This window comes from Ambystoma mexicanum, chromosome 6p, assembly GCF_040938575.1.
Source record: "Ambystoma mexicanum isolate Mex_15411 chromosome 6p, UKY_AmexF1_1, whole genome shotgun sequence".
Classification (NCBI taxonomy): domain Eukaryota; kingdom Metazoa; phylum Chordata; class Amphibia; order Caudata; family Ambystomatidae; genus Ambystoma; species Ambystoma mexicanum.
The window spans coordinates 608,459,223-608,475,650 of NC_090935.1; the positions used below are offsets into that span (position 1 = coordinate 608,459,223).

At 49.3% G+C, this 16,428-nt stretch overlaps 1 protein-coding gene across 1 annotated transcript in view; it reads right to left on the reverse strand.

The window, feature by feature from the left end:
• The window catches only part of SV2C (synaptic vesicle glycoprotein 2C), an 865,364-nt gene extending 849,224 nt beyond the window's left edge, over positions 1–16,140 (reverse strand). Inside the window, exon 1 of the mRNA XM_069627452.1 lies at positions 15,568–16,140. The gene's annotated coding sequence lies outside the window, so the exon portion shown is untranslated. The remainder of the gene's footprint in view (positions 1–15,567) is intronic.
• Positions 16,141–16,428: the final 288 nt, after the last annotated feature.

Consider the following 16,428-nt stretch of genomic DNA (forward strand, 5'->3'; position numbering starts at 1 on the left):
CAAAATTGTCTACATTAAAATGTACTGGCTCATTGGTTGATTATCCTGATTGGCCATCTATTGTTTTTCCTCCTAAACAAGGCCAATCCCCTTTCCTCTAATTGGTCCTTAGGTTTCTAGGCTTAAACTCTGGGAGTTATGGCTTCACCCATTTGAAATGGCATTTCTGAACAACTTCAGATGTGAAGTTAAAATCTTCAACACGACACTTTTCTTCAATGTACAGCTAAGTCTCGCAAACTATATATTTCTAAATTGGTCCGAATATGCCGGTCGCAATACTCTGTGTCTGGCATTGGCACATGGTTGCAGCCGTTGAATGGCCAATTTTTGTGATTTATTCAAAAAGAATAAACATGAGATTCTATAGACAGGTATCTTACTCAATAAGCTATCATATTTCAAGATCTCCTGTATGTAATTTATTCTGGGAAGCTCTAATCACATTTTAGTATATAACTATGGTTCCCAAGTTCAAATAATTTTTAGGGGATTTCTTTCAACTGATAGGGGTCTTCATGGGTTTTTCCGAAATGTCTGAACCCTTTCTGTAGGTGTCACGGCTTCCAAGTTAATGGACAAAATATGATTTCCCATATAATCATTATAACACCATTTAATGATATGCATATTATTAATTCAATATAACAGCACATGTCTCTTCCCCAAACTCAGATGTAGGCTGGGTCCGTTGGTGTCTGTTGACTTACTCTGCAATAAAATAGTAAAATACTTGATATTCTTTCTCCCAGGGCAGATTGAACATCTGTGTCCTTATGTTTTTGAGCAGAGGGGATAACTCTGCCCCCTGACTCATGTGGCAGTCTCCTCTAACATGTAAATTGTCATCAGCCCCTGGACCTCACCATAAACAGGATTTAATTTTGAGCATTGCACAGTGTTCAAAAGCATCGTTGTTTATACAGTGTTATCATTCCATGCCCAACAACCCTCTTATCAGGCACAAGCTTGGTTCCTTTCCTGGCTCTGCTGAAGTTTCAAACTGATTTCCAGATAGGGAGGTGAAGGGGGCTTGCTCTTTGCAATCTGATGGGGGAAGATCTCTGGGCTAAACACAACTTTACTTTACTTCTTGTGAACAGCAAAATAAATTCTACTTTTGAAATTGCTGCATTTTCTTTACACATGAGGCCTACATCACTATCTTGCTATACAAAATATACATTTTGCTTCATCTTCATTCTCGCTGCTCATTTGAATAAATTTTTGATAAACTGACAATCTTGTGAAATGTCCTTAATGTGAACCTTTGAATTTACTTCTGGCAATAGAGTTTCCTCTTTAAAATGTCATAGTTCCAGCTTGCAGAATGCACACATTTCTCCATGACAGCTCTGTTTTAGCAAAGCTGCACTTTAGTGCATCTGTCACCTTTAATGGAAAGTAGGCTTAATTTATTTCAGCCTTCTCACTTGAATACAGATCACAATTACTTTTATATTTCTGAAATAGCATTTTGATGTTTGGCAATTGAAGGTGAAACGCTGGCCGTTTTGTCTGCCAGTCAACCACATGCTTTCAACAATCATGTACCTTTGGGCCTCACTTTTACCCAATGCACTTATCCTGGGCTGAAACTACCCCACACAATGTTTATAGCACACTCTTGAAATTCCTTAGCACAATCAGATGCTGCTTAAAAACTCTTCATTATTATTTAAGATACACAGGTGAACAGGTGGAAAGCATTGGATGGATAAGAATTTGCTGCACTCTAAAGTTACCTCCTCTGTCAGGCATGAGTGGTTCTTCCAGTGCTGTTTTTCTATGCATTCTACAAATTGTAGTCTAGTATTTATAATGAAGAAGGCAGAACCACACTTGCCAAAATGTAAAGAAAATCAACTGAATAAATAGAGTTACTCGCACCCAACATGGGGAAAGTTGAGGTGCCTAAAAAGAAAATACTCTGCCTTCATGACCATCATTGGTGGAGCAATTCAAATTCGTGATTACACCACAGTGATACACAAAGTGGTATTGAAAGTGCAGAGTTACATTTTTGTGGGACCTTCTGCACCATTTTATGGGACAGATAATCGTTTTGTCCACCTTGCTTTGCTATTATAGGTCTCAGGCAGATTTTTGTGGTCAGAGGGTCTTCTACTCAAGTCCCCTGAAGCTGCAACCTTTTTTTTACATGGTGTCCTATGGTAGGAGATATGGGTCTTAGAACAGGGGTGCTTTGTAAGCACCCCATTTTGGCCAGAGGGTGATCATATCAACTTCCAGTGGCTTCCTAGGGCAGGATGGTGGCAGATTTAATTGAGTTTTGGATTCGCAATGGCTGCAGACGATTTTGCCAAATTAGTAGCCCAATGTACCTTTATGGTAGCCATTGGAGCATAAAAGTATTTTTTAAGTCAAAGTCTCATCGGTTTTCTTTTGGAACATTCCTGTGATTGGTAAAAACCATGAGGCATGCCTAAAATTACAGGTGGCTAAACATGATCTTACTCTAAACCCAGATCTGTACCCTATGTAGTGGTTTGGACTGGTTTAGTCTGATATCATGCCCTAGACAAGCCAAAACACACAATGCATGGGTGGACCAGGGGGTTTGTGTTTTTCATGGCCAGGCTGATTGGCTGGGCACCAGAAAATGTGTGTATCTGCCTTTTATTGACTGGATGGTTGGATTAGGCCAGCACAAGTGTGAATGGATATATCAAGAGGATCCCTATACCAGTCAAAAAGTTTCCTCGGATTTGTGCGGGTGTGCTTACAAGTATTGCTACAGGATTTTTCCACAAATCCATGCTGCTGCATTTTTATGGCTAGGTTTGGCCTTAATCCTCCAATGGTCCTACTCACTGAATGGACTATATGTCGAATTCTAGGACTGTTTCTGGCTGTTTTTCTGTTGCCTTCCAATCTTATGCTCCTAGCTGTAGTGCTTTGATGAAGGATGCCTCCGACATCCATAACACTGGTGTTACAACATTTGCTCTTCATTTGAGCTGTCTTAGGTCACCTTCACTGTTGCCATCATCATGGGACCATTTCTGCTGGTTGGCAGCTCTGTATTACCCTCCGTGTCATCTGGATCTGCTTGGTAGGGTCCCTGTGTTATCCTAGTGCCGTCTCTATTTTTGCTTTGGCTCCTGGTTGGTGAGTCTTGCTCCTGGCAACACTGATTATTCTTCCTTTGCGTCACCCTGCAAATGTTGATTTGTATGTACCAGGTTATTTAGCCATTTATCAGCCCAGTACTCTGGTACTGGCACTGTAAGTACTTACCCCTGGGTCCTGGACTGGTGATTTATTCTTTAAATTTACTCTCAGGGGTCATGTGGGCCCACAGACGTCCCCTTCACCAGTGGTTCACCATGGACTTATATTGACTCAAATCCTGCTTTGATCCCTTTCTTCCTGAGGCTTCTCTGTCTCCAACCTGAAAACGGAACTCTTCTGGAGGGCCATCTCTGGCGTCGCCTGGGTTTGTTGCTGTATTTTACACACCTGAGGGGTAGAACAGAGACTTACCAGAGTTTTCCCTATAACTATGGGTGTGCCTATTGGATTCATCCCATTTATTCCTAGGGAGAATTTACCAACTATACAAAGTACTATAAAGTGACTTTTGAAGGCACTTAGCAAGGATCCACCAGAGCCGACTTCGACCCACCTTGCACACCTCTAAGTTAGCTCAACCCTGGTGCCGAAACCCTGTTCTGTCCACATCAGACATCAGACAATACTTTTGGCATCCCATATCTAGCACTACCTGCCTTGCCGCAAGTCATTGTCACTGCCATACCATGGCACCATGTTCAACCAGTTGATCTGCTGAACGTCAAAGCTGAGCCTTTGCTTCCCTACATCTGTGGCCTGCCGAGTTTTCTGTTCTGCCAATCGACATCGCATGCCTTTATTACCAGCATACTTGATGCGCAAGCCGTTGCTCCTGCTGCTGAACTGCACCACATTGTTGGATGCAGTATATACAACCCAGCCCCAATGACTTTAGAAAAACCTATATGAGAAAATCAAGGTACTTGTAGATGTTCTGTCCCTCTGAACTGGTTTTAAGACCCCTGGTGACATTTAAAATCCACACTTTGCCTTTCTGAAAGATATATACTTTTGATTGTGAACATTGCATGTCTACACCTGTCCTTAGACCCACAGTACCCCCTTTCATTCCAAAGACTTCATATTCTGTGTCTTCCTTTAAAGGGGTAGGCTATTTGTGTTTTTATTAGTGTACTAGCAGATATACCTGGTGTTGCCCGGGCTTTCATTGACCTCATAGGAGCAGGTAACTCTGCAGAATTTGGTGCAGATTGGTGAAACTGTGTGAAATTGTATAAGGAACAAAGCTTCGCGAAGCCACAAACAAATGTTGATTTTTGCTGAAATCTGGGGAAAGGAGTGGGGTGTCCAATGTGATGTAGCCAGTAATGGCTGGAGTATTCTAACAAATAAACTGTACAAAATGTGGTGCAGATTGGTGAAACAGTGTGGAATTGTATAGGGAGTATACACGAAGTCACTAACCCACAAGCCCACACATTTTCGCTTTCATAGATATAGCTTAGTATTTTTAGTTAATTAAAAAGTCTGTTTTTTTATAGAACCTTGTTTGTCCATTTATTTTATTCTGGTATCAAAGTACTATTGTTTGGATGCTTCTTTGATACTTCACATCCCTTCTGGATAGTACAGCCTGACCCCGGCCCACGTTTGTTTTGCCTTCATGATTGGGATAACTGCTATTTTAGTAGTAGTGTGGGGTTGAGTAGGAGTTGTATACACTCCTTATCCCAGGACTCTTACAGACCAGTAGTCATTTTTTCACAACTTATTTGATCCTATAGAGTGCAGTCTATGTGTGATTTTATAATAACGTTGGCACTCAAAAAGTAACCTAATTATGATGATGATGATGGTAATAATGTATAATTTTCAATATATTCCTTTGCTGTATACACGAGGGTTAACTATTGAGAGTAAATGTACTTCAGTGCTAGCCCAGCCCCTCCCTCGAGTTAAGCCTGACTGATCTGCCATAGCTACCTGTTTGAGAATGTGGCCACATTTTTATAGGAAACCCTATTTTGCTATTAGAAGAGATGGATTTGCATCCCTCAACAGAGGGCTGTGGAAAAATCTCCCTAATAGGCATCATATTTGGTAAGAAATCGAAAGGACTTCTGGGCGAAACAAGGACCTGCTCACTTCTGTAGATGGGAAATGCATGATTTGTTGCCACGCAAGGCAATCTGGAATGTTGAAAGATCATAAGCAGGTGAACAGCTACAAAACATACCCGCACCCCAGGGCACCATTGCACACATCCGCAGTTGATTGATCTTGATTGGTTAAAACATCTTTTGCAGAGATATGTGTTTGCTCACCAGGCCAAAGGTCCAAATGCTTGTAGATCGGCTTAGTATTTCATCCTTCTGAGGCAATTCTATAAATGGTATCAAGATAAGGCTCAGTGCCGGAGCACCCTCTACCCAACCATAAATGATCGTTATTTATCTACAGTTATCGTTAGCACACAGTCAACTGGCTGCATCAGTTGTGATTTAAAATTGTGACCCCCCCAAGCCTGAAATCACTCTAAGTTAAGGACAAAAGTTGCAAAACCACCTAAATTAAATAAATGGCAAGTATGCAGAGAAATACTGGCTGTACTACAGGGGCTATAATACAGAGCACAAGCATTTCTAATAGTGTATTGCATACTGTACAATTATAGCTGCTGCTCTTGGAACTTTGAGACATGGGTTCTAATCCCAGTTTAGGAATCTGATAAAAACTATGTGACTCTGGTCACATCACTATATCTCCTGGCGTCTCGTACAGTAAATAGATGCATTGTACGCTTGTAAAAAATCAACAAAGCACTATACTGTGTAATGTCTAATACGGTCCAAAATATGTTTCAGATTACTCCTCATCACATCCTGATTCTGTAATCCTTTTGAACCGAACCCCGATACCTATACTGATCCCCACTTCCCGTACCGTACTGCATACAGCACATCATATGTGAGATGCTCCTGATATAATAAATAAATGCTGTCTGTAAAGTGGTCGCTGAAGCTAAGTCTGGACTATATAAAAAAAAAGTGTGGTGTGGCACATTAAATAATAATTCCAAAAAGATGTCTAGCTTTCTGTCATGCCCCAGTGATATAACACACCCTCACTTAAACAAAAGAACCACCAGAAAAAAAGAAACTACTTGGTAATAATTCTACAGTGCTGCATCCAGCCGACTGATTACCACTGCCAAGGCCAACTACTACCAAAACACCATAGCCAAGTCCAACAATGAAAGTCGAGCCCTCTTCTCCACCCACCGGAAAATAAACCAACAACTCTTTCTTCATCAACAAGATCTGCATGATCCGCCAGCACTTAGACAACAATGCCATGACAGTGATTTACACATCTCATCTCAATAAACCATCACTATCCGGACAAATTTCAAGACAATCACTATAATAGGCCTCACTTCCACCCTGGCATCCCTTAGGGCCATATCATACTCAGATGAATTTCTCCCTGCGTCCATACTCAAGACCCTTCTGACTGAAGCACTCCTCCAGCGCTCTTCCTAAATACTCTCCCTCTAGCGTCCTCTGTTCGTCCTTCTCCAACTCTCTGCAGGTGAGCCGCTTTCACAAACAGAGATTTGGGAGTAGATCTTTATCCTCTGCAGGGGTCTCCCTCTGGAACAGCCTCCCTGCCTCTCTCCGTCTTGAGCCGGAGTACCTTAAGTTCTGGAAACTCCTCAAGACCTTCCTCTTCTCTCTCCCTCTCCCCTGCTAACCTCTGTTCTTTTTCTCTCCACCCTCCCTCATCCTTTTCCTCCCTAACTCTGTTCAGTTTTTGCTGACTGGTTGCCTGGTTCACCTCCAGAGCCTTACAGGTGCCAGGCTCCCCCACCAGTCTTTTGCACTTGCCTCCGGGCCGCTGCACTATGTTCAGCATTTCTGCACTTTCAGCTTACGCTCCATGAAAGGGGAAATCTCTCTGCACTTAACCCAGGGCCTGCTGGACTGAACACATTTGTCCCCCCACCCCGAACACCCACCCTTCCTCTCACCTCTGTCTGTGCGCATGCATAACCTAAATGTACTAGGACTAGTAAGTTTGTCTGTCCTGTTTCCCCCGCCACCCCTCTTTTTTTGTCCACCCTCCCTAGCTTGGTCACAACTGTAACACATCATAGACTTGCACTAGGAGAAATGCTGTTAGGCCTAGTACGCAAGTTTTTCTGTTTAGATCATTCAGAAACTTCAAGGCCTAAGAATGATTACTGTATTCCCTTCTTACCTTCCCACCTTGAAGCGCTATGAAGCACGCCAACTGTGTATAAGCACTGTATAAATAAATAATTACAATTACAATTCCACATAGCAGTCTGGGGTTCAGCGAGATCATCCTTAGCTGGCTCAAATTCTTCCTTGCTAACTGCCACCAATTTATCCAAATGGATTCCTCTAGAGCAACAACTCTTCCCAGCTCTTGTGGTGTCGTCCATCCTCTTCCCTGTGAACTTCAAGATTTACATGGAACCGCTTGGAAACCTGCTAGCTCCACATAACAGCCAAATCCAGCAATATGCAGGTGACACGCATCTTTACCTCAAGATATCCTTAATAGAAGATATCCACAAGATATCACAGGTTCAAGGCCTGCTTCACATTACTCCAGTCCTGGGTGTCATGTGCTTAGGTTGAGTTCAATCCCCTCCAAGAGCAAATTCCTACTGCTGCCCCACAACACTAAACACGCTAATATCCAGAACTGGCTCTCTGCTATAAGCCATGAGGGCTTCATACACAGCTGATCACCTGTGCCAAGTCCCTTGGATTTCACATTGACAGATGCCTTTCCTTCAAGCAGCAAATAGCAACGAAGACACAAATTGCTTGGTACCAATTTTCTCTCTAGTGAAAAATCAAGGCCTTCATCCTAGAAATCAACTACAGATCTGCTGTGCAAGCATTGGTCCTCTCCCACGTGGATGGTGGCAATGCCCATGTGGAGGCCTTCCAACACTGCATTCGCACCCCTGAGATGTGTGTTACATGCTCAACACGGCTCATCAAAGGACTCCTCAAATTCAACCACATCACCCAACTCACGTTAAACTGCACTTGCTCCCACTGCAAGCTCATATCTTCGCATTTTGCTGCATCATCTACAAAGCTGTCGCCCTGAAGTCCCCAAGCTACCTCACTTAGAAACTCTGCATCTCCACAGGCCGTCAATCCACCAGAAGTAAGGACATGTGCAGACATAAACTCCCACAGTGCTGGAAGGAAAGAACCAGAAGACAGGCCTTCTCTGTCAACGCCCACAGACTCTGGAACCTCGTCCACATCAACATCAGACTCACCCCCTCACTTCCACATTTCAGGAAGGAGCTCAAGACTACCCTCTTCAAGGAATGGCTCCTCCCTAACCCCTAGGGCCACACACCGTCCAGCCATTTGGCTCACCTGGCATGAGCATGTCCTCATGCCATTGCAAAAGGTCCACAGTCAAGCAATCAAAACAGGGCCTTCATTGCGGGTTTGCAGGCTAAATGCAACAGCGCTCCATGGAGAGGGCAGTTAATAGCCAATGATCAATGACTGAGCTGGCCCTCTACTGGGGCATCATTGGTCAAAGGGGACGGAAGACCCCTGCAAGAACAGAAGGGAAATGACCTGTGACTCAGAAACATTCAACACAATGAAGCTGTAAGTGAAGTGCTTCACCGGCAAGAAATTAATTTCAGTGGCATAAATCGCTTCTATTAAACATTCCAACGTGGAATATTAAGGACTGTTTGCCCATGAACTGTTCTATAGGCAGCCTATTTGCTTATCCCATTTTATGAAACCGAATGAATCAAGCGAGCGTTTTTGGACGCGTGTTGTATCGTTGCCGCGACTGTTCGTGAGCCTGCGTTATAAAGCTCCCCAACATCTTGCATGTGTTACAACTGGTATAACACATGCCAACACTCGCATAACACCTGCCAGCACGCGCAGGTTCAGCGAATGCACCTCTGTGTCTGCGCCATAACTACTGCTCATCATGACATGGTCGTGAAGTGTATATTTGGCTGCCCTGACGCGGGCACGTCCTCGCGCCATTGGCGGGAACACTGTGGACCCGTTCCCTCAGCGGGGCACCCCCGACACACGCTGCTTCTCATAATGAGATTTCCCCTGCCCTCGCTGTCTGCATTCGCCACGGCCTCGTAGTCCACACAGAGTTGTCAAAGGACAGCTCCAGAGTGACTGAGTCCCCCGTGCACCGGGAGATTTCTCATATTATGGCCGAATAAGCAGATTTAATCAGGTTCTGCGGCGTGCTTTCACCGCACGCTCTCTCTGTCAAGTACCGAGGATAGAGTAGGGGGTGGGCCCGGCTGGCGCAGTGGGGCCTAGCTGCGGCAAGCGGGGAACTTGCCGCAAATCCAGCGCTGAACCGAGGTGCCACTGAGTCAATGGCGGGCAACAAAGTCTGGCTGACGCCTGCTGGTCTCATAAATGACAGCCCACATGTACCATGCACAACCCGTCAGCATGTTGTGAGGGCGCCACCAGCTTAGAATAGGCGCTGCTTGTGCTTCGCGCTGGCTCTTAACCTGGGTGGGGGGGGGGTGATGCTGGAAGGGTCGGCCCACTGCTGCCGATTACCTCGCCTCAATCACAGTCATTGCTCATCCACCCATGCAGTTTTTTCGTACCTCTGGTCATGGGGCGCCGGAGGGCCATTGGACCTCTCCCTCACTTCCCCTGCACACAGACACCCTCGTTCTTATCCCCACTGTCAGCGTCACTTCTGGTGAAGAAAATGGGCTCCTAGTGAGGAAACTGCATTCCCAACTCCTGCGTCACCACCCCCTGTGTGAAAGTGCCCCCCCCCCACTTACTTATGTCTCCATGCAAACTGTAAAATGCCAGAGGCATTCCATCTCCAATGGGGCTGGCAACCGACTCTCCTCAAGAAGCATGGACAGCGCACAATGTCGAAAAGACACATCGCATAGCTCTCAGCTCACCCGCTTTTGGCGGGTGTCACCCGCCTTGCAAAGGGCTGACTCGCCCGCCAAGCCTCCTGCACGCCCATTCTTTCCAATGGGCGTCTCACCCGCCAAAAACAAAATCGGGTGATTTCACCCGCCTTTGCGAGACAAATGGTTGAGAGGTATGACATTGTTTTAAAATAAATCCAACTACAAACATGGTGCACTGCGTGTGGCGTTGCCCCTTTAAGGGTACGCACGCGACGGAGTGACGTCAACTCCGTCGCGTGCAGGTTTAAATAAACGGGGCGGCTCCTGGTGACGTCAGTTCACCGGGGAGCCCACACCGACAACATCCACGTCTCCGTGTCTCTGTTCTACAGGGGGTGGGGGGCTCACGGAGGCGGCCTACAAGCGACCGCCAACAGTGGCGACGAGACCGGGATCGCTTCCATGAACTGCGGGGGAGTTCCGACGCGACGCAGATGATCGAGTGTGAGCGCGCGGCGAACTCCGAACACCCGCAGAGAAGGAAGCGACACACGCGGCCGGCGGCCATTTTGATAAATAGATCCTGGAGACTCACGGCTTCGTAACGAAGCGTCGGTGAGCCATCCAGGTCTAATTTTTGGATAATTCAGCGGCGGATGATCGTTGGACACGACATATGTCAATTTCATAGTGAAATTTTGACAATTTATGCACATTTCGTCGAGCAGTGGCTGAGAGACTCCATGGGAGGCCTGCTGGTTAGATAGGGGTCTCCTCCTCTGCTCAATTTTTGGATACACCATTGTCTGCAGACGGGCTGAGGTGATCACTCCGCAAAGGTCAAGGCTGGTGGTGAGTTGCGGCCCCGTGTCTTGTCAATCCTTGGGGTGCCTGTGCGCTCTCCACCATGGATGCTGCTGCTGCTGCTGCTGCTGCTGCTGCTGCTGCTCCTCCTGCTGCTGTCGGTCAGGCACTGCCTGTCCCTCCGCCGAAGCCACCAGGGTCCTTGCAACCAATGCCTGAGTTTGATATCTCAGGTGCTCCAGCTGGCCTTGGACAGAGGTGGAAGATGTGGATGGACAGACTGGAAATGTATTTCAGGGCCACTATGGAAACAACGGATGACGGCAAACTGGCCACCCTACTGTATTCCGCTGGCCCGGCAGTGCATGAGGTATTTATGTCCCTACAGCCGGTGGATGGATCGTTTGCGGCGGCCAAAGAGGCGCTCCATAATCATTTTCTGCCGATGGCCAATGCGGACTATGAACGCTTCCTCATGGGTACAGCCCGCCAGAAAGATGATGAGACTCTGGATGTATTCTTTGGGCGACTACGGCGCATGGCAGCCCCGTGTGCCTGGAATGACCCCGATGTCATGATTAGGAACCAACTAATTCAGGGTTGCAGCTCGGGGAAGCTGAGACGCCAGATCCTGCGCGAACCCGGCATCACCCTCCCTCGCATCCTAGAACTGGGGAGGTGTCACGAGGTCTCTGAACTGCGTGCAACCAGGATGGAGGCGGGGGTCCGCCCAGCCAAGCTGGAGGAGGTCTGCGCGGTCGGAAGAGGCCGCGGGTTAAGGCGCCCTTTGAACAACCAGGGTCAGCGCGCACAAGGATCGAATGTCCCGTGCTCGAAGTGTGGCTATGATCTCCCACATCCCGCAGAGTGTCCTGCCACGGGTGTCAAGTGTGGCCGATGTGCGGGCCCTGACCACTTCGCAAGGATGTGCAAATCGGCCGCACCCAAGGTAGTGCCAAGAGGACCAGTTCGAGCTGGTTTCTTCCGCCCCCAGAGGGCCTCCAACGTTGCCCAGGTCGACCAAGGGGACGAGGGAGCACCCCAGGAGGACGAGGAGGAGGACGAAGATGAAGAGAACGTGTTCTTCGTGTCCAGCGTAAGCATGCTTAAGTCCCGCTCCAAGAGACAACCCAGGTGCAATGTGCTGGTGAATGGAGACTCTGTGCCGATGCTTGTGGACACTGGCGCATCTGTAAATGTAATGGCCCGCCAGCATCACAAGAACATGAGGGCCCCACCTGCGCTGGCGGCGCCAAGGGCACGCATATTCGCCTTCGGCGGGGATCAGCCTCTACCTCTGGACGGTGTTTTTGTGGCCCGTGTGCAGTATGGGGACTCACACATACGGGCTCGGTTCTACGTGACGCCGGTGAGCGATAACACCCTGCTCTGCTGTGCCGCGGCGGAGGCACTGGGTATCGTCACATTCGCTTATGCAGTATACTTGGAGGACATCCAGGTCCTCCTGGCCAAACATGGGTCCCTGTTTGAGGGCATCGGACAGCTGGTGGGCGAGCCTGTCCGGCTCCACATAGACGAATCCATACAACCAGTGGCACTGAAGCACCGACGGGTTCCGTTCCATCTCAGGGACCTGGTGGATCGTGAGCTTGACAATCTCGTGGGGCTGGACATAATTGAAAAGGTTGATGGACCCACCCCCTGGGTGTCCCCCATTGTCATTGCCCGCAAGCCTAAACAACCCGATGCTGTAAGAATATGTGTGGACATGCGACTGCCCAATAAGGCCATAAAGAGGGAGAGACACCTCACCCCCACCATCGATGACATCATCGCGGAGCTGCAGGGGGCAAGATTTTTCTCCAAACTCGACCTGAGATCAGGTTATCATCAGGTGGTTTTGCACCCCGAGTCCAGATATATCACCACCTTCACCACGCATCGGGGGCTATACCGATATAAAAGACTCAGCTTTGGGGTGTCCTCGGCAGCGGAGGTTTTTCAAAATATAATAAGAGGTGCACTGGCGGATCTGGAGGGTGTCATCAATATCAGCGACGACATCCTGGTGTACGCCAAATCCGAAGCAGAGCACCTGGCACGCCTGTCCAGGACTTTTGAACGGCTACGTCTGCTGGGCCTCACGTTGCATAAGGACAAGTGCGAATTTCTGAAGACGGAGATCGAATTCTTTGGGTTCGTGTTCAAGGCTGACGGGGTGTCACCAGACCCCCGCAAAGTGAGAGACATCAAAGAGGCGCGCCCGCACTGCGCACACTACCTCAGACGAAAAATTGGAGTGGGGGTCACGTTTAAATTCAAGCTATGGGCTGGTGCCCAGGCCTGGCAGGGTCCAGGGAGCATCATGGCGCAGGTGCGGTGTCAAGCAAAGGGACAGCCACCTAGTTCCAACACAACCACTCTCCCCCACGCAAGGTCACCCCAAGCTAAATGTCAGTGTCTTGGGTTGGGGTAAACCCTGGGACATATTCTCTGGAAACACCAGGCCCCATTCGCCCATTATTTCTTTCAGAAAAGCTACCTCCCACACGGCCTTCAACGCCACATAAGCTCGCATGATCGTGTACGGTCACAGCGTTCATGCCGCACCGTTATTAACTCTAATTAATATATAACGCCCCGCCCCCACAGAGCCAGACTGGCTCAGCGCGCAACGAAACATGCATTCCCACCAGCCATGCTCTCTATTCCTCAACTTTCTTCCGCGCGCCCCTTAAAGAGCACGGTTCGTGCATTCTGCGGCATTCGAGAAGGCAACTTTCCTGTCAGCGCCCGCCGCGCCGCGTGCAGCTGAAGAGGCGACGTGGAGCGCGCGGGAGCGGCGCAGGCTCCAGAATCTGACAGGACCTGCGCCTCGCCTCAGACGCACCGCCGAAAAGGGCGGGCTCTCCCGCGCAACTCCTTCTCGAGCGTCAGTCACCACGGACGCCTTCAGATGCGTCCAGGTCTTAAATCCACACATACAATAACATGACTTCACTGCGTACAAGTCGAGCAGTGTCGCAGACTGTGGTCACGCACTGCCCCTGCGCGTGTGCTCTCTCAGGCGGAGGAAATTCTTGCGCTCAGCAAATTTGAAAAAAAGAGAAATATGTTCAGAATAAAAGGGATTCCTTTACTTCATTGACTGAGAGCCCACTCCTTGAGAATGGGCGCCGAGGAGCCCAGCACCCCCTGCCCCCCCAGTCGCTACCAAAGGAATATAATACTCCCTCCCTAACCCGCCAACACCCCCTCCACCGCCCACTAGCCCCCCTGTTGAGCCACCCCAAGAACATGAAGTTGATCCTTATCAATGCCCCCCACGTCCAATTTTACAATAAGAAATCCACCTTTTTCTACCAAGAAAACATGTGAGGCAGCAAATTCACCCCTAAGCAACAGCTGCACTTGACAGTGCCTGACCAGGATAAGTGTGAAATATTAACATTGTGCAAAGTGTGTGGGCTCAACACTCACGCAGTTCGTGCACACGCTATTGCTCACTGGACACCGCGCCCCCAAACTTCTCACCCGCATCTCTCGCTGCATCCATTCTCAACAAAGGGACTTTGGTGCACAGACTCTCGGAATGTTGTATTGGGGTGATGAATTTCCGTGGAGACCCTCTTCCTGCCTTCCATGCCCCTCCTTCCCCCTAACTAAATCTGGTTGTTATTTATCGCAGCCCTCAATCCAGGGGGAAACATGCATGCGTCTAATTGGGGAGTCATATTCCCAAACAAATCCCGGAGTTCACAAAAAAGCCCGTGGGTGACCCGCCCGTAGTGACAGCCTGCCCTCCCCACTTCATTGCTCACGGCTGAGCTCTGTGGGGTGTGTGGGTGTTCCCCGTAGTCCGCAGCAGACGGTGCCTGCCTGGCACAGCCACTCCCTCGCAGCCGAGGTGCCCCGCCCCGCAGTAACTGCTTTACAGCGTTAAATCGAGGTTTAAAGCACACGGCGCTACAATAAACTGCAAGGCTTCAGAAAATAGCAAGCTGGTCCCCCAGCTGCCAAAAGTGGTAAGAATTAAAAGAAAAGCAGAGTGTGGATGCTTTCCTCCTTTGTCACAAGAGCCTGCAAACTTCACTCCAATGCCCAGCCCGAGATGGCGCCACTGGCACAATAGACGGGAGGAACACGCGCCATCTGTCTCGCCCAGGCAGGCAGCATGCCAGACAGAGTGTGCCCGCTGAGCACAGAGGCCGGGGTTTCCGGGTAACCCTCCAACTAAGGTGTACTGGTACAGGAGTCATGTGGATACGGGGTACGGCAAGTAGTGAGGACGGGGTGCGATAGACATACCCATAAGGCAGTCATTGGGAGGCGAAACAGACAGCTAGTGTGCAGGGGTGCAGCGAATAGCTGGGGGGGGGGGGCACAGGCATCCAGGTCACCGGATACTGGAAACTGACAGGTCACGGTGCAGCGGGTAGCCAGGTGTGTCGCAAAAATGCAAGGGGGACTGCGATTAGACAGGAGGTAAAGCGAGCGAGTAAGGTGCCCGGGGAAGGTTGGTCAACGTGGGTAAGAAGTTGGTGTCGGAAGAAGGTACACCAGACAGTTAAACGGTAAAGAGGGTGGCACGCGATGAGTGAGTAGTTGTGGAGTACCGTGCATCTACTGCAAACAGTGGTAAAGTGGGGATTGCAGCCCGCACAGCAGATGAGGGTAGGTAGGGTGGTAAAAATAAAATGTCAGATTATGAAGAGTGGTGACTTGAGCACTCTGGGCAGAGCAGCCCCGCACTCTCAACCCCACCCCTCCCTTCGTACTTGTTCTCCACAGCATCCCCTTACCTCCGGCGCAATCAGCACCCCCTCCTCTGCAGCAGGCGCTCCTCAGTCCCATCCACTCCCGGCTGCTGTTTTCCTGGCAGCCCCCCCTGAGCCCCTCGCAATGTCCCACCACAGTGTCCTCCGCCTGCAGCCAGAGCGGGCGCTCGCAGGTCGGCGTTGCCTCCCGGTGCCGCAGAGGGGTGGCACGGCAGCGAGGTGTCTGCGGGCTGCCTCTGAGTGAGGTGTCAGGAGGGGGCGCGGGATGGGAGTGGGAGTGAGCCGCCTCCAGCTGGCAGCAGGGTCCAGGCGGGAGCAGCTGCAGGAGGGGTGTGGTGTGGTGTGGTGCGCCGCTCACGCTGCTCACTCACTGCAGCAGCACCGTCTGGTCAGCAGCGGGACTCGCCTCCTCTGACACCAAGCTCTGACCAGGTCCGTGCGGTGCGGTGCTGCGGGGGAGGCCACGGCGAGCACTAGGGCGCCGCACGGGAGCGCCCCTCGGGACCGAGTAGCGTGGCACTGGAAATACCAGCAGCACGCGAGAGGGGCTCCACCGAAGCACTAAGTGCCCATTGTGTCCAGCGAGGCGCGCGGAAGGACCGCCGGGGAACCGACCGGCACGCGACGAGCACCAAGAGAAAGTGTCTACTATTTCTGCTCGTCACAGAGCTCCTCAGCACACCCGAAAATAACACAAAATGGTTTAATGAAAACAGCAGCACTAGCATTACGTGCCTTGCTACATGCTCTCGTGTCCTTTTTTTTGTCTCCCCCAACAATGTGTATTACCTTCTCCAATCTATCAATACAAGGCAAGGTCCATTTGGTTCTCCACATAATCCCCAGATCCTTAAAAACGGCTAATCCCTTGATTTACTCGTAAAA